This window comes from Biomphalaria glabrata, chromosome 11, assembly GCF_947242115.1.
Source record: "Biomphalaria glabrata chromosome 11, xgBioGlab47.1, whole genome shotgun sequence".
Taxonomy (NCBI): domain Eukaryota; kingdom Metazoa; phylum Mollusca; class Gastropoda; family Planorbidae; genus Biomphalaria; species Biomphalaria glabrata.
In genome coordinates this window covers 4354629-4378076 of record NC_074721.1, presented here as the reverse complement: position 1 = coordinate 4378076, position 23448 = coordinate 4354629, and the positions used below count along the sequence as shown (strand labels likewise).

General features: G+C 37.5%; 1 protein-coding gene across 8 annotated transcripts in view; it reads left to right on the top strand.

Annotated features, from left to right (window-relative positions):
• Positions 1–23448, top strand: part of LOC106058871 (probable G-protein coupled receptor B0563.6) — a 253609-nt gene that overhangs the window by 125898 nt on the left and 104263 nt on the right. For 2 of the 8 annotated variants that reach the window (XM_056003978.1, XM_056003973.1), the window contains exon 1: positions 435–612. The exons of the other annotated variants lie outside the window; for them this stretch is intronic. The gene's annotated coding sequence lies outside the window, so the exon portion shown is untranslated. Of the gene's footprint in view, positions 1–434; positions 613–23448 lie in introns of those variants that run through there. 8 annotated transcript variants of the gene reach the window in all.

Here is a 23448-nt window from a genome sequence, read left to right as displayed (position 1 = left end):
CAATTTACTAGGGTCTGCGCTAGATATCTACAGTGTCAAACTGGATTATAAAAGAGTTATAGCTTTCGATTATACAGTTCCAGGACAGAACCAAATGCGTGACATCAGATAGATGAGTTGAGGCAGGCCTTAAAAATGTTATGATGTGGGTGTGTGTGTGTGTGTATAACATCCCCTTGAAACTGATTATTAAACACAATAATTCAATATGCCTTAAAGATATTTGTTTATTTTAAACTGACTTTTAATGACTATCTTAGGATTTTTTTTTTCGTTGATGATATAGTAGTTTCCAGATCGGGTATATTTAAATTACAAACAGTCTGACAGGTGGGCATCGATCAATGTCATTGAACATTAGGCTATCGATTAAAAATACTAACGCACGCACGCACACACACAGAACGTGTCTTCTCTAAGGTTGTTGTTTTTTTGCCTTGTTGAAGACTAATATTTCTTTGAAATGACCAGCTGTTTGACACTGACTTCTTTCGACCACATCTTTGGATTTCTTCCTAGTGTTGTTGAGTAAAGAGTCTAGGTGAGATTTGTTTTGAGTGTGGAGCTGATTGGAATTAATTTGTTTTCAAGCATTGCAGAAAAAAATTTCTGGTATTTAAAACAAAATTGTATTAATAACTTTAGCCTTATTTTTTTATCTATCTATCTATCTATCTATCTATCTATCTATCTATCTATCTATCTATCTATCTATCTATCTATCTATCTGTCTGTCTGTCTGTCTGTCTGTCTGTCTGTCTGTCTGTCTGTCTGTCTGTCTGTCTGTCTGTCTGTCTGTCTGTGTGTGTGTGTCCGTCCGTCCGTCCGTCCGTCCGTCTGTCTGTCTGTTTGTCTTTCTATATATCTATCTACCTATTTGTATTTAAAAAACAAGCAACATATAAAAGAAATACGAAAACGGAAAAATACACGCGATTGTTGTTAGCACTCAATATTCCAAGATTTATCTCCGTTTAAACAAAAGTAATACATCAGCAATCATTAATCAACTCACTGCTTAATTTGTATTGATTCATGTATTGTCTTTGAGATAGAAAAATTTTCATCGGAGAATGGGAAGTGGGAGAGAAAAAAAACGTGTACAAGATTTGTACCAGACAGCCAGAGTAGGAGTTGATATCAGCTTTGTACCAGACAGTCAGAGTAGGAGTTGATATCAGCTTTGTACCAGACAGCCAGAGTAGGAGTTGATATCAGCTTTGTACCAGACAGCCAGAGTAGGAGTTGATATCAGCTTTGTACCAGACAGCCAGAGTAGGAGTTGATAGTCTTCTTCTTCTTAAACTGTCAGGTAGAGTTGAGCCTTCGGCTCTTGGAACTCTAGGCCAGCAAAAGTGAACAATAGCTCCCTCTCACCAGCCTGTATGAAAACAGTGTACACTGTTTTGTCTGGCGGGTGGGTCACACTCGCGGCAATAGGCCGCGTATAGATCTACTAAGACCCCCACCATTTTTCTTTTCTATACCAGGCTAACCGTGTGGGACACGCCATTTATTATGTAACGGTCCCTTGAGGAACAGCGCCTGGATTGTGACAAGGTTGTGGGAGCTTTTTTACAACTCCGCGCAGTGCAATGAGGATGCTCTCGCACCCCCTTAGGCACCCCCGCGGGAGACTTGTTTTGCTACCCTTAAGCCTAATCGTTTCCTTCTAAGATCGTTTCCACCCGGGCGCCACTATGAGGCAGAGTAGCATGCCCTGTGGGAGTTGATATCAGCTTTGTTAAAAAAAAAAAAAGAATCAAATGCTGTAAAAGTACTCTATAATAATGCCAACGTGCCAACGATATTTTAGTTTCTTTGTTTAGGACATCACAATATACCCTTTTACGCTAATACTGTTCCTGGTATCTACTATTCTATTATGATCAATAAAACTGAAGCAGTAGCCGGTGGGGAAGTATTGGTAAAATAATGTATAGAATAACCTAAAGGACATCATTAAAGAAAACGTTTTTTTTGTTGTTGTTTTTTTTGTTTTTTCGTTTAAGTCGCAAGCTGTCAAAGGCAAAAGTTTGACGTCGCTTTGCTAGTTCCTTTGTTCTCAAGATCCCCGGAGGCCACGTCTTTGTCTACTTCAGCGGTTCTCAACCTTTTATGGTCTGCGACCCTTTTTTACAATCCCCCACTTAGCCGCGACCCCCCCCCCCTCCCCCGCACACACACAGCAATTGAAAAATAGACAATAACAATCCATTTTTTCATTGGTCTTTGGCGACCCCTGGCAAATCGTCAATCGACCCCCAAGGGGGTCGCGATCCACAGGTTGAGAACCCCTGGTCTACTTAGACATAGACACAAAAAAATTTAACGATGAAAAAAAAAGAAGAAATAAAAATGACAAAAACATCTTTACAGTAACAGACATTTTCACACAGAGTCGAGAACGATTTTGGCGTTCACGTGTGAACCGAGTGTGGCCACTTCTGCTGGAGCGGCCAACAAAATGTCGCCACGATGACGTCATTATTTACCTACAGAGCGTCTGAACTTTGTTCAAAAAATTTTTTAACGAGTTATAGGATGTATCGCGGTTAGTTTAAAGGACAAGCCGGTTATTAGGACCGAAATGATGAAACCCCGATGTGGTCCAATCTGTATATGTTGTGCTGATTTTATTCTTGTTTCTATTCTAAGTGATCTATCCCTTAGTGACCACCTTAGTCTATTTAACCTTTGGGGCACCACACATGATCTGTCTATCGTCGTCCTCTATTTCTCTGTCTTTTAATTTTAATATAATCTTCATAGTAGGCCCGTCTATTTTTTGTAATGCTGTCTTCCTATCGCTTTCTCTTTCTGTCGCTTCTTCTTTACCAGACTTTGTTTCCTGAAAGGTCTTTGCGAGCCCTGAGGACCCGAGGACCTATTGATGTGGCTATAAAGTTGTTTGTTTTTTTTCTTTTGCAGTGGTTAGCAGCGCAGTGTGAGTCTCGATTGCCATTGTGATTCTATAATGAATGGAGACCAATATCGTCGTAGAAAGCCTGAACACTGACTTGTAATATCGCACCCTGTGGTCAGTGGAGACCAATAGCATCTTGCCACGTCAGAGCAACGAGCTAACGGTCTACACTGCCCACAGGTTGTGACGTCGTAGTTCAGGCCTGATATAGCGAATGGTCTCGATTGAAACCCCTCATTTGTGACGCGGGCTCTGTAGGTGAAATAACCAATTCCAAGTCCCATTTTTTTTACAAATTCAACTTAGTTGAAGTAAAAAAGTAGTGACGTAATGACATATCTTTGTGTGTGTGTGTGTGTGTGTGTGTGTGTGTGTGTGACCTCTCCAATTATGTTATGTCGATTATGGCCAAACTTTTTCGGCCTTGGGGCCATACTCATTTTACGGGTCGTGTCACTTATGATACCGAATCCAAGGAAATCGCGTCTCAGCAGCTTAACGAAGTGCTGTGGGCAAACGTTTCGAAGTGACGATTAACGAAATGTCAAGGACCGGATTAGAACCGCAGGCCGTAGGTCAAACATCGCAATATTGTGTTTCTTTTTAATATAATAAGTTCTGAAAAACAAATAATGATATAGTTGATACATTTTATGTTTGAATGTATATAGTTTGTTAAGACATTGTTTCATTCTATAGACTGTTTCATTCTATAGACTGTTTCATTCTATAGACTGTTTCATTGTGGTGCCAATAATAGAATATGCATCCTCTGTTTGGGACCCCTCAACTCAAGAAAACATTAAGAAACTGGAACAGACACAAAATAGAGCAGTGAGATTCATAACAAACGAATATTCATATTTGACTAGAGTAACACCTTTATTAAAATTACTAAATTTAGAAAACCTTCAGGAGAGAAGACTTAAAAGTAAACTAGCAATTATACACAAAACACTGAACCATAATCTTCAAATACAAAAACAAAATTTAATAAAATACTCAGAAAGACACAAAGATAAATGCACAATTCTCGTTCCATATGCTAGGACAAATTTGTACAAAAACTCCTGAACTCCTGGGTTGCCTGAACTAGCCAGGAAAACTAGTGACTTGGCGGATTTTAGGTCATTGGTTAATATGCATGACTAAATGCATGACGCGTAGGACGTAATCATCTTCTTTTTTGAAGTAACGTCTGTATCATATAAGATAAGATAAACTGTTTCACTATACAGACAGTTTCACTATATAGACTGTTTCACTATAAAGAATACTTTACAATTTTTCACCATAAACCGTTTCATCTCGAGATCATAATGTTTCACTGCAAAGAATGTTTTACTGCAAAGGATGATTCACTACAAAAAATGTTTTACCATGAAAGCTGTTTCACTTATTGTGTCTTGAAACGTGTCTGGTCGTTGTTTTTCTTTTCCATTCAAGCCTTTGACTTCTTTCACTGTAGGTGGCGCTTCACTACACAACATGCAGACATTACGTCCTTCCTGGCTTAACTTGGTCACGTGTCAATCTATAAATTAAATGTTATGGACTCAACAAATAAAAGATGGTGGGAGTTGCTCATCTCTACCTGGATGGCTGTTTGGTCGTGCGGTTTGCGCGCTGGACTGTCGTTCAGATTTATCGATGGTCCAGCGTTCAAACCCTGCCCGCTCCCATCCCCGTCGTCCTGCGGGAGGTTTGGACTAGGAAGTAAACTATCTTCAACTCTGAAGGAACATCCGAAACATGTAAAACATTTTACTTTTAGAGATATACCCACACAGCTTGACAGACGCCTGGTCAGTGTGACATAGTAGATTGACCCACTTAAATACCAAGACAAAGTAAAAATATGTGCCAGCCATTGCAGTTATGTACGTACTGCGCATTTGTAATGATGTGTTTCCTTTCTATTTATATTCACACGCTTTGTCTTTGTAATAAAAAGGTTTTGGGTTCAAATTCATATAATGTCTAACATTTTTTTTTATTTTAAATATTAACTTCAACACACTCCATAACAGACATATATAAAATCACGTCAAGTTTGTTTATTAGTAGAAATGTACTTTTGACTATCCGGCCAACTATCCTGCAGTGATATTCGGCCTTAGCCGAATTAGGCCGGATAGTGAAAAGTGGCGAATAGAGCTACTATCCGGTGCACACTTATTGAGGACCCACTTATGAAAGTATCTTTAGGGGGGCACTTGAGTTCGTGTGGTAACACAAACTCTTTTTAGTAATCTTTTTTTTTAAAACCTTTCTAAAAGATGTGCGCATTGATGACAGAATGTGGTGTGTCATTTTCTTTACTTTTATTTATTTATTTTAGGGTTCCTTTAGGAAAGGGCTAAAAATGATCTCTCTGTAAATCCATTAGCTGAGATGTTTTACCATGATAGGGGGGGGGGGAAATGACAGGTGTGTTTTTAGATTCCATATTCAGACCCATAATGTTTGTGCTTTTATCTTTATCGGTAAACTCTGTTCAATAATGTTTTAGTGAAGCCCCTCAAGTTCACATAAATGTATTGATTTTTCTTCAGCAAACTCCGGTTAAACGCAAACCGCAGAATTGCATATTTTTTTTAAATCGCCCATCGGTTAAAAAAAAAAAATGCCCTGAAAAGAATTTCTTCTGAAACTGTTCCTCCGCTTTTTTGCATTGATCTTCTTTTTTTTTTAAAAGAGAATGTTTTGTCACTACAGCTCTATAATTAGACGGACACTTCACTGTTTGGGATGTCCATATTTGTTTTTCTTGTTAAGTACTTTGCTTCTTGAAAACAGATTACTGGACAATGTTCCCAGGCAATCAGTCCAAGCTAGAAACATCGATGTAAAGAAGAGACGCAAAGTTTACGTACGAGTTGGAGATGTTTGAGTAACAGTGTGTAGAGTGTTTGAAACTTGCTGATGCTCGAAGAACTTGCTAAACACGAAGTAATCGAGCAATAGTTAGAAGTAATCGAGCAATAGTTAGAAGTAATCGAGCAATAGTTAGAAGTAATCGAGCAATAGTTAGAAGTAATCGAGCAATAGTTAGAAGTAATTGAGCAATAGTTAGAAGTAATTGAGCAATAGTTAGAAGTAATCGAGCAATAGTTAGAAGTAATCGAGCAATAGTTAGAAGTAATCGAGCAATAGTTAGAAGTAATCGAGCAATAGTTAGAAGTAATTGAGCAATAGTTAGAAGTAATTGAGCAATAGTTAGAAGTAATCGAGCAATAGTTAGAAGTAATCGAGCAATAGTTAGAAGTAATTGAGCAATAGTTAGAAGTAATTGAGCAATAGTTAGAAGTAATTGAGCAATAGTTAGAAGTAATCGAGCAATAGTTAGAAGTAATTTAGCAATAGTTAGAAGTAATCGAGCAATAGTTAGAAGTAATCGAGCAATAGTTAGAAGTAATTGAGCAATAGTTAGAAGTAATTGAGCAATAGTTAGAAGTAATTGAGCAATAGTTAGAAGTAATTGAGCAATAGTTAGAAGTAATTGAGCAATAGTTAGAAGTAATTGAGCAATAGTTAGAAGTAATTGAGCAATAGTTAGAAGTAATCGAGCAATAGTTAGAAGTAATCGAGCAATAGTTAGCTAACCGTGAATGTGAATTTGTAAAGATTGTGCTGTTTAAAAGTATTTTTGGTGCTGGTTGGTCTAGGTTTCATATGATGTCTTGGTAATCTGGATTGTGTTGGATTCACGTGACCGTCCTCGAATTAAGTAGATGAGACAGAAATTGAAGCTTTTGATTTTTATAGAAAGTGTGATTATACTGTAAGACATGATACTGTCAAAGGTAATTCTTCAAGGTCCAGTGGAGGGAGCATGAAGAAAGGGCCGTCCGAAGAAAAGCTGGATGGACAGCGTAAAAGAATGGACAGGCCTCTCTCTTGATATCTTGCTAAGAACAGGGAAATGTGGAGTGATTTGGTTATGTGAGCTGTCAAAGACCCCCTCCCCCCCATATGACGAAAGTTTACAGATATGATCAGTGAGTGAACCTCGTATTTAGGGACTCGCTCTCACTTTAAGCCCCCAAAGGATTAGAAGCATATATATATAAATTCAGAGCGCAGGAACGATAGTCAAACAAAGAGAGAGAAAGAGAGAAAAAGAGAGAGAGACGAAGAGATGAAAGACTGACTATGATGCCTCACACACAAAAAGATAAAAGTGCACAGTTAAAAAAAAATAGCCACAGAGACACGCGTAAGAATAGAAAGAGAAGGAGAGGGGGGGGACAACGGGAGCAAGGGAGATAAGAGAAAAGGGGAAAAAGAAATGGAAGAAGAGAGAGGGAGAAAGAGGTAAAAAATACTAACATATAATTCTGTCAGTCTCTTTCTATCTGTCTCTCTTTCTCTCTTTTTCTCAATCTTTCGCTCTTTCTTTCTCTCTATCATTCTCTCTATCACTACCAATATACAAAATGATTTTTCTAAAAAAAAAACTTGAATAATTTAAAATTGTTTTTAATGATAATAGCAAACAAAATATTTTTTTAATAGCATGGGGATTTGTATCTACGCAATTAGTCAATATTCATTACAACTATAATACACAAAGGAATATTTTTTTTTAGGAAACTAGAACATTCAATTGATCACTGGTTGTCAAGGTTTTTAATTAACCGGTGGACATATAAATCAGATAGCAGGACGCGAATGAATGGACGTGATTCATGACGATCTGTCACGCCAACTGTGTTGTATTGAGAGGTCTGGAATACATTTGACTGTTTGGTATAGATCTGTCGTCTATCACCGAGGATGTGGGTTATTGATAGTTCTATAAAGGGTTCGTATATTCTAGATATGTCTTTAGTTTATGCAGTAGTTCTGTTGCTGTTTCTAGCAGATTATAAAAGCACTTGTAATTTCGGGTGTTAGACTTCATGTTGTTGATGGAGAGTTTAGAAATTTTGCTTGGAGAGTTTTTTTTTTGTTACAACGTTGACGATTTGGTTTCTTGTGGAACTTTTAAGAAACTTTAAGAGGAGATTTTGAAGGATCTTTAATTCAGCACAAGATATATCTTATCTTATCTTATCTTATACCATACAGACGTTACTTCAAAAAACGAAGATGATTACGTCCTGCGCATAATGCATCTAGTCATACATGTTAACCAATGACTTAAATTCTGCCAAGTGGCAGGTTTTCCTGGCTGACACAGGCAACCCATTCCATGCTAATAGCACTAGGGAAGAAAGAGCATTTGTAATTGTTTGTTCTAGCATATGGATCGTGGAAAGTGTCTTTATCTTTCTGAGTATTTTATTAGATTTTTTGTATTTGAAAATAATGGTGTATGTATCTATTGTGAATAGCGTACACCGTTTGAAGATGTTAGTAGATTATGTAATACCCCACCTTTAATGCGACCCTTGCTCTGCTATGTATACTTTGCGTTGTAGCATACAGTTGCCGTTCTATGCATATATATACTGAACTTATAATTAACATTTAACGTATGTCATACGTCTTAACCATTAACATATAATAGGTTTTGTTTATCTGAATATTTAGCACACAATCGGTTGTGTATATCTGAATATTGAACATAAAATCGCAGCAGAAGAAGATAGAGAAAGAAAGAGATACGGAGAGCGGGAGAAGTGTAGAGGAGTCATACAGAGAGGAAGAATAGGGCATATACATTGATAGTGATATAAGTACTTTATGCAGTAAAGAAGGTGTGTGTGTGGATATATAACACTTTAACTTTGTGTACTTTCTTATACTGAAGAAAGAATTTATAGTGAAAAAAATACATACATAAAATTATCAACGAAGACAACTATTTTGAACAACACAAAAATGTTAAATCCATTATGTTATCTTATATTTTTTATTCACCATACTCCATATTCAATTATCTCTAATACATCTTATCATTTGATCTCGGAATTATCCCCCCTGCTCAATGAAATTCTCTCTTTTTGTAGGTCTTAACATTTTAATCAAACACACTCCAGTGTTTGACCGGTCAGGACATAGGCCTACAGCTAGGTAATGATATACTGACCAACAGCATTTTTCATGATACCACGGAGAGAGGACGGAAACTGAATCTGGTTGGGCAGCAGAGCATTAAGAAGTGAACCAACCCATCTCGTGATGTATTAATGCGTTAAACGTCATCCCGCGCGGCGAAGGTTAGAGCTCAAAAGATGATGATGTCATAAAAGGTGGTTCTATTTATAAGCCTGCACGATAAATAAGAAACAAAAAATACTGAAACATTAATTCTACGAAATTGCAACGACAGATTGCTATGTAAAAAAACAACAACAACAAGAAACTTATAAGTCTAGCCAGCTTCCAGTCTGTATCAAATCGTAGATCGATTCGGAGTACGAATTTGGAATTAATGACGTCATCATTTCTTGTTTAGTATCTCCCTGAATATAATGTTCCATCAAGACTGACTTACTTTTTTTTGTTATTCTGTCTACTCTGAGATGAGAGGGGGATGGGAAGGAGTTTATTTCCAGGTCGATTAACTTCGGTTTAAATGTCCTCCTCTCAATACGCACACGTCCTCTCGTAGATACTGATGTCCAGTTAGCAGACCAAGCAAAATACCAACCCTTGTTGTGGTACCAGAATTGATTTAGTAGTGGGGACGTCTGGGTGTTATGGGAGCAGAAACATATTTCTCATTTTTGTTTCCCTTTGAGCTCGAGTGAAAAAGGACTCGAGTGGTGTCCCCTAAGTGGGTTTAATCCCACTAACGATGAAGCCATGTAAAACGAAACCATGATCTTTTATGTACATTATTTTTGTTACATCCAACACGGGAAATGGCCAACAACAAGAAACAACTATTCTACTATCTAGTCTTAAAGAGAATGAAAAATTGTTGAAAACAAATTCAAATTGATAGAAATGATGAAGAATAAAGTAGCGTCTCTCAAAGGAGAACATAAACAAAACAAACAAGAAAAACTGTTGAAATACTTTTTTAAAACAAAGACAATACCTCCTTTGTAAAACGTATAAAGTGATTGTTTTTCTCTGAAAAATGTTAAAGAATGTTAAATTACAAAACAATAGAACATTTTTTTACCCCAACCCGTTCCCCCTTCTCTCCGAGAGAGAATCCTGGTCAAGCGAATGTATAGATTTAGTACACTTTGTAATATTCCAATGAGAAGCAATTAGATCTAGACTTAGAAGACGATGCGCATATTAATGTATTCGCCCCTTCAGTCAATACAGCCTTACATTTGGGAATTCCCAAAAGCGAAAGTCATTTCAAGAAGGCGAAAGTCCTTTCAAAACCGATGTTGAATTTAGACCTTTGATTTAGATCCATAGACATAAATAAATATAGACTGGCCGAAGGAAGTAACTTCATGTAACTTGAAAACATGTACATCTATTGTATTCGGATTTCCGAATTATGAAAAATTGCGTGATCTTCACGCTGAGAGATTAAAAAAAAAACACTAGTGAACATATTGTAATACTTATATAGGTTATGGCTGAAATAGATATGAATACTTAACTTTTATACTGCTCATAAATGCTGTATAATAAAGTACACAAAATTGCAAGTCACAAATTTTCGTTTCATAAAACTCTTTAATCTGCCAGTCTATATTTATTTATGTCTATGTTTATATCTCTTGCCAAATTTAAATTTATTTCATTTTTTACTTGAACAATGATAACGATTCCCCCGTGTAGCAAATGAGCTAGTCAATTTTTTTCTCAGCGATCTTTATCAATTGTTAAATTTCTAGAAAAATCGTTACAGCCGTTTTTAAGATCAGCGTCCAGGGCTACATGAAGTTCTGACTTGAATAGAGGTTGGTGTCAATCTCGAAGAGCTTGATGTCGCTTTTACAAATCATCAAAATAAAGGAGATCTGCCATTATCAGAGAAAGCAGATCACACTCACACACACAAGCTGAGAACGGGCAGCAGGCTCAACTTACCCGTGCCTTCACTGCTGCCCCGACTTATCAGGGCGAAGTTAATACTCCCTAGCCATCTTCCAGTTCTTAGAAAATGAGGCTGTAATCAGCTTCAACTACAAAGAAAAAGTTCTTAATGTACATACATCAATGTACGGTAATAGTGGACAACCTGCAGTTCTTTTGCCCTGTATGAAGTAACCTTATACTATGTTCTGTTTGGAGGTGCGGTGACCGAGTGGTAAAGCGATTGGCTTCCGAACAGGAGGGTCCCTGGTTTGGATCTTGGTAAAGACTTGGACTTTTTAATTTCGGGGTCACCATGCTTGACGTCAGAGCGTAGTTTCATGTGTAAGAATAAAATTGAAAAAGTAATTAGTTTAATGAAAACAATCCTTGCAAAACATCTCATTATATAGATAGAGACACATTTCGGTAAATCTAATCATTATTTCTTTAAGGCACTATAAAATAGTTCTAATATAAAGAGATAGCTACCACAGATCACCTCAATGCATAAGTAAGTCACAGATCACATTATTACATAAGTAAGTCACAGATCACATTATTACATAAGTAAGTCACAGATCACATTATTGCATAATGAAGTCACAGATCACACCATTGCATAATGAAGTCACAGATCACACCATTGCATAATGAAGTCACAGATCACACCATTGCATAATGAAGTCACAGATCACACCATTGCATAATGAAGTCACAGATCCCTACACTTATTTTTAGGTAGGCGGCCCGTGAATTAAGCGTCCCAAATTGAAATGCCCTACAAAAGCTGGTTACCACTGGCGTAAACGAGTGATGAGGTCAGACATCGCAGACGACATTAATGCAGGTCAACATTTGGTATGTTGATTTCAGCATTGCAAATTAGATCTACTAGCAATTCTTAGTTAGAACGCCATTATTGTCAGTTATTTTCCCCTGGCTTGTAATCGATCCGGGGAAATTGCAGTACGACCAGAATAGAGATTAGATAACCATTTTCACTCTATTAATAATGTATTTAAAAGTCTATAGTCTTTTGAATTATCCGCAGTGTAAATAAAAAAAATTCTTTGGAAGCCAAGCGTTCCATCTCGTTCCTCGACCAGGGCTTAGCAAGGAGGTTACGTGACCATTCACAAAGACACGCCATATTGATAGAGTCCACTAATTGTAAGAGGAAACATCCCGAATTTCGGAGACGTCTTGAAGTAGTAAAGAAATGCTATACAAGACATGCACCTCTTTACTGTAGACTGAATGAATAAATGACCAAAAGACTGTTTGAATTATGTGTACACGCAAAGCGGATTTTGCGTACAGAGATGTAAATTTAGGGTTTAGGGAAGTGTACTTGAAGATCTGGAAATAAACCATTCCGATGCTCGCTACCACAGCCGTATCCGCTGGCTTTGTATGTGCAAAATATTGAGAAGATTAAGTGGTCTCATGGAAAAAAATCGTTATGTTTCTTGAAGGACTTTGTGACTAAGTTCTTGACATCTTAAATTTGCTTTCCAATTCCACAATCAAGGAATTCTAATAAGTCTTTTTCTTCACTATTTCACTAGAAATAGTTTCACCTTTCAGCAAAGGAAAATGACAAAAACCTGTTTCACTTGCATGCCTGATGTGCAAACTACCCATTGCAATGGTGCTGATGTTAAACATGAAGTGTCTTTCAACAATGAAGAAATAAATATATATGCAGCCCCGAATTCCCGAATTATTTTTAAATGCGGCCCTCGATAGATAAAGGTGTCTCACCCCTGGCGTAGAGGATTGTCTAGTCGCGTGCAGACATTTCATACTATGTTGTTGGAGGGTAATCTTAGACTTTATTTTTTTTAGAGGCAAAGAAATTGTGAACAAACTGCTTAGAAATCTGTTTTGAGCACGTCTCTTGGAGAGCAGGTACTTCTATGTTGATTCTCCAACATCGAGCCTTAATGTTTTACCACCACCACCCCCCCCCCAAAAAAAAATTATAATAATCAGCTGAATCATGGCAAGTACTTTAATTCATGAACGTCTCGCCGTGATACTGCAACTCTAGAGTTTGATTCTTGTGTCGAGGGCTATGCCTTTTTTTTTTCATATTGTTTTGAGAGCTTTGCAAGGGATGCTCTGGATCTGTTCCATTCTGGCCTGTAATTCGGGGTAGGGTTCGTCTTTCGGCTACAACCTTGTCACTAATACAAAATAATACTATAAAAATACTTTAGGAATACAAGGAAGCTTATCTTAGGGGAAGAACTACACACTTACAGCTGTTTATAAAAATAATGTAGAATATTTTTCCCATTTTTCGATATCAACGTTTAGGAATAATGCAATACAATTGGTCGGACTTTGAATAGATTAGGCTATTAATCACAGAAAATATTTTACGCCAATCTATGAAATAAAGCCATTTCCTTTAAGTTTCCATTGTGATAATGTTTCGAAAATCCTAGATCGAAATAATTTAAGTCCGTTGATTTTAATCATCTGATGTACATTTAAATAGATTGATTACATAGATCTTTTAAGATTATTATCTTAAAACTGCTAATCAATATTTATGAGACGAGAGTGCTCTTATTTTCAATATTCAATTATAAGAGATAGATCTAAACATTGAATTCTATGTTACATAGGTTAGGGATGAAAAAAACAACAACAACACTTTACTTCTTTTAACTACTTTACAAAACAACGCCTTCTTTCAGCTTTTTAAACGTTTTTCACATTTTTTAAATGTAGTCCTAGAGATGTCCATGTCCAGTCTAGGTAGAATTTAGGTCTGTGCTGGCTTCATTGAAGATCATTTCAGTGTCCTTGACATTGTTTAGTTGCTCGTAAAAGTCTCGTGTCAACGCGAATGTGTTCGTGAACAAAATAAAGCTAATGAAATGTATAAACCAAATTTCACAAAAAATTAAAGAAACAAATAAACTCTTATTTTTAAAGTATTCCACGTTGACATGAATCAAATTAATCCCAATAATCAATTTCATTTTGTCTTCAAGTTCTGAAAAAACAAAAAAATCATGAAAATTAAAATTAAATAACATTTTCGTTTAAAATGAATTGAAATTCTATTTTCTCTCTTATCTTAACCTTGTTTTCTGAAGTAATGTTTCTACATTGTGCGAGGAAGATCTTTATGAAATTTGACTCGCTTCTTTCTGGTGTTTCTGGCTCTTATCCATTTTAATTTGTTGATAAAAACCACAAAAGAAATGCTTAACGTCGTGTGTCCTATGTCCTGCGTCCGATGTCCTGCGTCCTATGTCCTGCGTCTTTTGTTTTCGTTCACTTTGAACAGCGTGGGAAGTAGCTTTAAACCCCTGTCGCAATCTTGGAGTCATTAAATTACTTTTTTGTTCTTTCAATTTTCAATTAGCCTAGTAATATTAATTTTTAAGTAAACATAATAGAATAATGTGATATTAGCTGAATTGATAATTAGAATTGACTAAAGGGAGTGGAAAGATTTCACAAACTAATTACATAAGTCGATTTCGTTAAAAGTGATGACTGAAATATCCAATGTCATGTCGGATGATAAGTACAAATGATATTTTCAAAATAATATTTGATAATTTGCGAGTCATTCTGAAATCTCTGATTCCACATAATTACCCCATACTATTGTGACTATGAACAGAATAATATCCATTCATGTGTTGTTGAAATCTTGCTGTTTTACTTTGTGTTTGTGTCTTAGTATTGGATTGGATGAAATTGGGCGTCAACTTGTTAAAACTTTTCAAAAGATCAAAAAATATATTTCATTTCAAATACAAGAACAAAATTTGATTTGTATTTCTCTTTCCTATTCATTGTCTCTTTATCTCTCTGTCTTTGTCTCTCTCTCTAACATATATAAGAGCACCTTATCTTTCGCTCTTTCTATTGCGCTGTCTGGCGCTTTATTTCGACATTTCCTAATTACAAAAATCCCTAAGTAATTGTTTACCACCATTTACTTTTCCTTGTTTATCCCGTATGGCTTTACAAAACCGTGTTAGGTAAGATGTGTTCTATTGTTCATAGTTTTATTGTTAGTGACAGCGGAAATTATAATCCTACACTAATCCCGTTCTTCTTTAATTCCAGAAAATGGTTGTCATGAGATATTTGGTGTCAGAAGTTTACAAAAAGTCCTATTGTCAGAACTGTTCCCTAGATTAGGTTCTGTTGAATGAATTGATATATCTCCCAATAATATTAAATACATATTCTTTTTTTTTTTGTCCATTCATTTTGATTTGACAAGAAACTGTTAAAATTAAAGTAGAGATTTGTAGAAATCTCAGACAGATCCATTTTTTTTCTGTTTGAAGAATTTGTGTTCTTTTTTTTTTTTTCTCATGTAATCACCATCATTACTTCCCTTGATCAATTTGATAGCATTGAGATATAAAAAGTATTAAATCTTGACCTATGACCTTTTAAGTCTAAAAGTTTCAACGACAAAAAAATACTTTGTCGTCTTGAGGGATTCTCTTTATCCTATCGAGTTCAACAAAGGATCGGCTTACCTAAACTCCTTGACTTTATCCTTTGTGACTCCCAGTAAAGCGTAGGGCAGCAACAGCATTTCGCAGTCGAACTCAGCTCGGTCCATGTCCAGACTGCCCTCTTCGCCTCTTGGTCTACCGATCTCCTCCATGTTTGTTTTGGTTTTCCGGCCTTTCTCCTGCCCTGTGGGTTCCGGCCTATCGACTATCTTACAACGCTTTCTGTTGTTTTTTTCCGCAATGTATGCCCAATCCTAATCCATTTTCGTTTTCTGATTTATCGATGTTCTCTGTTTTTTTCCCACGCAGACTATTGTCAACAAAGGATTAGATACGATAAATGGTAAAACTATTTGCCTACTAATCGAGAGACTTGAGTTCGAGTCCTGTAGATAATTATTTCAGGCTGTCGTATGTTTGCATAGCTCTGAGTACGTAAAGTCCATTGAAACAGTCTTAAACAATTTGCCGTTGGGCTGATAACATGACTACCTCAACATGATAACATGACAACTATATTGTATAAACTATAATGTAGCAGTTATTTCCCTTATTAGATATCAAACAAATATTTTTTACCAAAACTTAATGGACTAATTGGTTAATTTTTTTTTTTTTCGATTAATGTTTTGTTATGTCATTAAATAATTGTTTAAATTTTCGAGTCGAATGGGTGTATTAGAAATAAATTAAACAAAACTTTTAACCAGACAGACAGACAGACAGAGTTGATATAAGCTTTGAAAAAAATTCAATGTCAAGAGTTAGTTTAAAGTTCTACTTTTTTTATTAGACGATCTTATGGACAAACAAAAATGTGATTACGGAGGAAGGAGAGAGACAACTGACCTGTCCACCAACTAGAGTGTGGAACCTGTGGTAATTCAACTAAACTATCACGCCTTGTGGAGGTGCGCTGAGTGGTAAAGCGAATGGCTTCTGAACCGGAGGGTCCCGGGTTCGAATCCTGGTGTAGACTGGGATTTTTAATTTTGGAATTCTTAGGTTACCTCTGAGTCCACCCTACTCTAATGTGCACCTGACATTATTTGGGGAAAAGTAAAGGCGGCTAGTCCTTGTGCTGGCCACGCGACACCCTCGTGAACCGTGGGCCACTGAAACAGATGGCCTTTACATCATCTGCTGTATAGCAAGTTTTTAAAGTCAAATACAAGGTAGTCTCCATTGAGATAACAGTGATCCTTGTTTTAAAACTTAATTCACTAAACATAAATCATTACACATTCTAGTACATCCACACTCTCTTTAGTTTCAAAGACGAGCGTATTTGTTATACGTTTGTACTATTCAACATCAGCAGTATACTCTTGTCACCATAATGTACTTCCGAAACCATTACTCGATATCACTAAATAGGTCAGAGTAATGGCTGTCTACGTGGGATGACTTACAGCGAATCTAGCCTGAAGCCACATGTGAAAAGGATCAGTTTGGATCTACAGATAAATACTTCCTCCGTGGCAGCTTTAAGAGTGCCTTGAGTGTACCACCTCGCCTTCAGGCATCCTGTGAGGTTCTAATCGCCAGGCTGTGACATAGAAGCTCGATCAATAGATCTGATAGATAGCGAACTGAATGGCAAGAACTCCGTAGATAAAAAAAAGAAAGCAATGTTTCACGTGGCCAGGCCAACCCAGTTGCAACCTATATATTTTCCCACTTCATATGCAGACAAAGTCGTTGTCAGGCGGGTGTCTAATAAAGTTTTCTGAACTGTCAGGGTTTTTTTTTTAAGCTTTCGCGTTTATCCCTGGTCTCTGACATTATCTAAAATAACATGATAAATGACTACAATGAAATGACTGGATAACTCATTTCATGTACAGGTAAAGATATTTAATACTATCGGTATTTACAGTTTATGTAGATGGTGATAATGATGGTAACGTAAAAATGAATAATACAAAAAAAAATACTTGTGGTGTCATCAAATCTTGATCAATAAACAAAGATTGCAACAACCTATTCACACCTTTCGGTTTAACTATCCAATCATGCTACAACTGTAAGACTATCCATTGTCCGCTATCAGCCACCCTTACAGTAATACAACTCCAACCCCCTGGCACCCTACAAGAAATAAAATAAATCTCAACGTCTTATCTAAGACTAGAGACATAGATATATAGCAAACAAACAAAAAATAAGAGTGGGTAAGCTCTTGGCTTCCGAGCCTGAGTTCCTGGGTTCGAATCTAGATGAAGATTGGGATTTTGAATTTCGGGATTTTTAGGGCACCCCTGAGTCCACCCCATCTTTCATGGGTACTTGACTTCCATTGTGCTGGCTACATGACACCCTGCTCGTTAACCGTTGGACATAGAAATAGAGGACGTAAACATCGTCTGCCGCGAACATCGCTAGGTCTGAAAGTGAAACTTTACTTTAGGATTGAAATAAAAATTGATTTAGACAACTGACCTAGACATCAACGTATAAAACTGCAATACATCTCTCTCGCTTTCTCGCTCTCTCACTCTCTCACCCTCTCTCTTACTCTATCGCTCTCTCACTCACTCTCTCGCTCGCTCACTCTTTCGCTCTCTCGCTCTTTCACTCTCTCACTCTCTCTCTCTCTCTTGCTCTCTCTCACTCTCTCACTCTTTCGCTCTCTCACTCTCTCGCTCTCTCTCTCTCTCGCTCTCACTCTCTCACTCTCTCACTCTCTTACTCTCTCCTTTTCTTTCTTACTGCTTATCTCTCACTCTGTTTCCTCTGTGTTTCTTCTTTCTTTTTCCTTTTTATTTTTTTTTCTCTCTCTCTCTCTCTAATTCTCTTTATCCCTCTCTCTAGCCTCGTTCCTTATACCAGTTTTATTTTCACACCAAAATCTTGCGCGGCATCTAGCATTTTTCCAAAGACTAACTTTTTCATAACCTTTTCAATTTCCTTTGCATAATTTTATCTTTTACATCTGTGCGCGGTGTCGCCACGACCCAGCATCTATCGGATATTTCCGATTCTATATTTGTTTATGATCTCGCTCGCCATCTTCACTGCATTGTCGACGCTGATGCTGAGGGTCTACTCTTATCATATTCCCCCTCCCCCCCCCTCCCATTCAAATCTTATTCTAAAAGCTCATTTCCGTCTGGCCCGCATGCAGATAAGTTCGTCTGTTCGTTTTCATCTTTCTCATGGCATGGTAAAAACAAGAACAAAAAATAACAAGAAAGGTATCGATCTGTTTGGCTAATTGCAATTTAAGCCTCGCTTTTTATTTGCTCTGGATTGACGCATTTAATTTATGAACGAGACAGGGCCAAGCACATTTGCATGCAAGCCTGTGTATCTCGGCTGATTGATAAGGCGTACAGTGTTTCACAAATAACTGACACATCTAGGATTCTTCAGATCTTTTTTTTTATGCGCCCTAGGCAAGGAGCGCAGAAAGGCCCCCAAAACGGAGAAGCTTCCAGATGGAGGAATCTTATCTGGGATATAAGGGTTGGGTCCTGACACAAATGATGAATAAATATGAAATAAAGGTATAATAGCAGCCCTAGGCTTAGGGTATAATATACAATAAGGTAGGGAAATTGTTAAACATAGATACACTCTGACGAGGAGTGGAACTAGGGAGCTCCGAAACGGCCTCACCGCCTAGAGGCCACCAGGTATCCGGGTAATGTGGTTTAACAATAAACGAGTCGCGAAGTCTTGTGACACTATACTGATGCAGATAATACTTTTAACGTTCCACTCTTTTTTCTTAGGGCCCTGAATGGTCAAGTCTGATGTCAGTCTGTTACTTTATGTCAGGTTTAGCTGTATTCTCTTCACCTTCTTATCTTAATATATGCCTAGTCTATCTATGCCTAAAAACGCTTTTGACTTCCTGAAAAGTCATTTCGTGAACACGCTAAAACACAAACTAGCACATGTAGGTGATTACACGATATAGCGCATCTACATGATATCATTCTATAGCAAGTCTTATGTGTTAACACAACATAGCACTCCTAAGTGATAACACAACATAGCACTCCTAAGTGATAACACAACATAGCACTCCTAAGTGATAACACAACATAGCACTCCTAAGTGATAACACAACATAGCACTCCTAAGTGATAACACAACATAGCACTCCTAAGTGATAACACAACATAGCACTCCTAAGTGATAACACAACATAGCACTCCTAAGTGATAACACAACATAGCACTCCTAAGTGATAACACAACACAACATATCACGTCTAAATTACGTAAACTTTTTTTTTTCAGAGATTAGAGCCAGGTTTACCCTTTTTTTTCCAACAAATGGAAAACCTCAGACGTTTTTTATGTACAATTTGCGTAATTTTTATATTTTTTTTATAGTAATAAAAAAAAATATTAAAAGATTTTAATATACATAAAAAATGCTATACTACAAAAATAAACTCAAATTATAAAATATCAATGTGAACAAAAATTGAAAGAACTTTGTTTCAATCAGTTATATCAGGGGCAGACAATCCTTGTAGTTTGAGGCCAGACATGTAAAGTTCGGAGAGTATCTTCGTTACAGTTAATAAAATCCCACTAAATAAATATAAGTTGTAGAAAAGGATTATAAAGAATAAAAGTACTTCTTTTGAGATATTTGGGTAATCTTCTGGAAGGTAAAAGTACATTAACCCTTTCAGACCTTGCGATCTATAAGGCATATGGTGCCAAAGTCATCTGTTTCTTTGTTCCATGGTTCACTTGGTTTCTGAACCGATTGGCCGCAGGTTTAAATTTAATTGTGATTTTAAGCTTGGCACTCTTAGGGCGCCACTTAGTCTACCCCTAATCTAGTCGGTACCAAAATTTAGTTGGAAATGTTAAGGCGTTGGTCTTTGTAATGGCCACATAACACCCTCGTTAACCGTTGTCCATAGAAACGCATGGAATATTCTCACTCAGACATCATTTGAATGATTATCTTTGTGTTTTTGCGACTTCGATACCGGCCCTAACAATTGTGGGGCCCTACGCATAACGGATTTTGCGGGGCCTAATCTAGGCAGGAATAAGCATAATGACAAAATTAAGATTTTGTATTAGAAAATACATTCGTCTTTTCAATGAATTTTTATTAAATGAGAACTCACAATGCCGTTTTTATTTAATGGCATCACTAAAAGACAATATGGTCTATTTTTCAGTAGATTTTTATGAGTTTTCAGGAGATTTTTTATGATTTCAAGAGGCCTTGGAAAATCATGAGGACGCGAAAACCCTGTTATTATATATATATAAGTTATAATGGTTTAATTTTATAATTTACATCTAGAATAAGTGCGGGCCTATGAAAGTGCGGTGCCCACTTCGACCGCATAGGTTGCAGGGGCCTAAGGCCGGCCCTGTGCTTCTGTCAGTGAAAAGGGATTCAGAATCACCCTAATTAGATACGGGAATAAAATAGATGGAAATATTTTATGAATGCTTTAAAAAAATGTTTTCAGCGATTTAAAAAATGCATTCCTTCATTTATGTACGAGAGGAAAGCGAATACAAATATTAGATTCAACTATTACAATCTTAAATTAATTAATTTTTTTTATTTCAAAAGATGCAATTTGTTTTCTGCATTACACATGTATCGATCAATTAGCTGCAATTACTTGATAAGGTAGAAATAGTTCCTCCATCATATACACTGATGACCAATTTTGTCTTTCAACGGGCTGAGGACTTAGCACTGTTTTTTTGTTGGTCCGCTCTAATGTGGCTATTGAGACCTGAGCCCACTGGTCAGGTTATTTCATCTGGACCTTGTGTCGATTTCTATTGCCAGCATATTTTTGCGACTGTATGTACATCGCGGCGCCACAATGCTCTATCATGTGCTTCTGTTCTCCAGTGTACATGTGGAAGGCTTTAAGAGACGTTTTGAGCGAATCTCTGAAACGTTTTGTTTGTCCAGCTTTGGCTACCTGGTGTTCTCTTAGCTGACCTCAAAGTAGTATTTTAAGGATGCGATAGTCGTGCATTCTGCAGACGTTGCCTGCCCATTTGAGGCTGCGGTTCCGCTGAACTTAGCTTGGGGCTAAAATGCTAAAATAGTTTTGTCAATTCAACATGATGGTCCTAACCTTAAACTAAGTATTGTCTTAAGTTTCACCTTTGACCCAAATACTTTGTGACGTCTTCCTATCCACAAGGCATTTCTGTTAGAAAAATTAAGATTACCATCAGAGGCGTTGCTAGGAATTTTCCATCATTTGGGGCCCTGGGAGCTTGACCTCTTAGAGGGCCTCTGCATTTTGCGTAATATTTAATTTTTAATGTAAAAACACTCATTTTGGGGCCCCCTCAAATGGGGCCCGGGGGATTTCAAATTCTTCTCCCTCGTCCCCCACCCTAGCTAAGCCACTGGTTACCATCCCAGACCCCTTCTCGTAAGGTATCGGCGTTTGATTACTAAAGATAATCTTTATGAGTTTGTTCCTATAGATGAGTTAATTTGCGTTACCTGGGGAAATATTAATAAATGCTAATTAACTTTATATTATTGTATTATGGTTAGAAGCGGCCTCAGAACAAGGCAGCTGGAGGTCACTCACAAAGGCCGCGGGATGCACATTTGAGACCAAAAGAAAATCCGCTGCCGAGGACAGACGCAGACGGCGAAAAGAAAATCTTAATCGACCACCTGTGGACAATGGATTCCTCATTAATCTTCGGACTCGAAAATAAGCCTTATAATAATTATTCATATTATTATTATTGCAGCGAACGTTTTGTAAAACATTTTTACACTTTTGAACTGATTAATATCCTCCTATTATCGTCAAATCCTTTTGGTTTAGCTTTAGGACCTGAGAGGTTCAAATTCTCTCTTCCAAAAGTCCTAGACAGGAACCATGTTGTCGTGAGTGGTGCACGACTCATGAACATGTGACTTACCCGAAATGTCTAGACGGAGATCAGCAAGTCTGGGACAGTCGAAAGGGATATCTGACGCTTTTTCTACTTTATCCCCAGAGCGGGGGCACCGTGAGTCGACGTTTGGCCTGATCAGTGTGAAATATGAACCAACGGAACAGTTACCCGAACAGCTCATTGCTTTAATAGCTTATTAGGTTTAGGCAGCCTCCACCACTGTCATGTGCTCCCAGACCGAGCGGGCTTTTCCATTTTTTACTACTATCGTTTTGATATCTGCCAGAGCAACGATCATCCTCTCGGCTCTACAAACATTTCTTTTCTCTTTTGTTGTCAATTAGAAAAAGCTGTTTCTTTGTTACAACGTTCGTCACACGTATAAGTTTGAGAACCACTGCCTGACAGTTTCAGACATGTATCTCCACACTAGAGTTTCTGTCCCAGGGAAGTAAATGACCATCCATTTTCAAGACAGTCCTAGGCAGTGGCGTCACTAGGGGGGGTGCGGGGGTGAGGTCCACACCGGGTGACACCCATCCTAGTGACGCCACTGGTCCAAGGTCAGTGTCCGTTTCAAGTTACTTTTGGGTCCGAAGATTTGCGCCTTTATGCAATATTTCCACTTTCTCCGACGATTGATTGATTGATCGAGCGGCTCTGTCATTAGGCGAGAAATGAGTCATTAAGCAATTGTTCTAGTACACTGTCTCACTGTGCTGTCCTTGGACTTGTTAGACTTTGAAACACAAAAATGTGTCTGGGTCTTGACCTGTGTTTGATATTTAGTCTGCTAAGGGGACTTAACAACCTCGTCACTCACTGCTTTTTTTGTCCAACAGACCGGAGAGTTGTTTTCCTTTGCACTCCGAATTTCTCTCTGTAACGTCAGTAAAAATCCCCCGGGGGGTGATAGTTCAGATGACGTTGTGACTAGCGGATTCAACAAAACAATGTTGTTGGTGTTGTTGTTGTTGTTGTTGTTATTTATTGTGGAATGTATTGGCTGAGTTGTAAACGGCTTGTCTTTCAAGCCTAGGGGTCCCGAGTTCGAGACACAACAAAGACTACGATATTGAGCTTCGATATTTGTAGGAGGCCCGCAATTCTACCCTTAAAGGTACCTGACTATAGGTGAAGAAAGTATAGGAGGTTGATCAATGTGCTGGACAACCTTTTTGACCGTCGTATATAG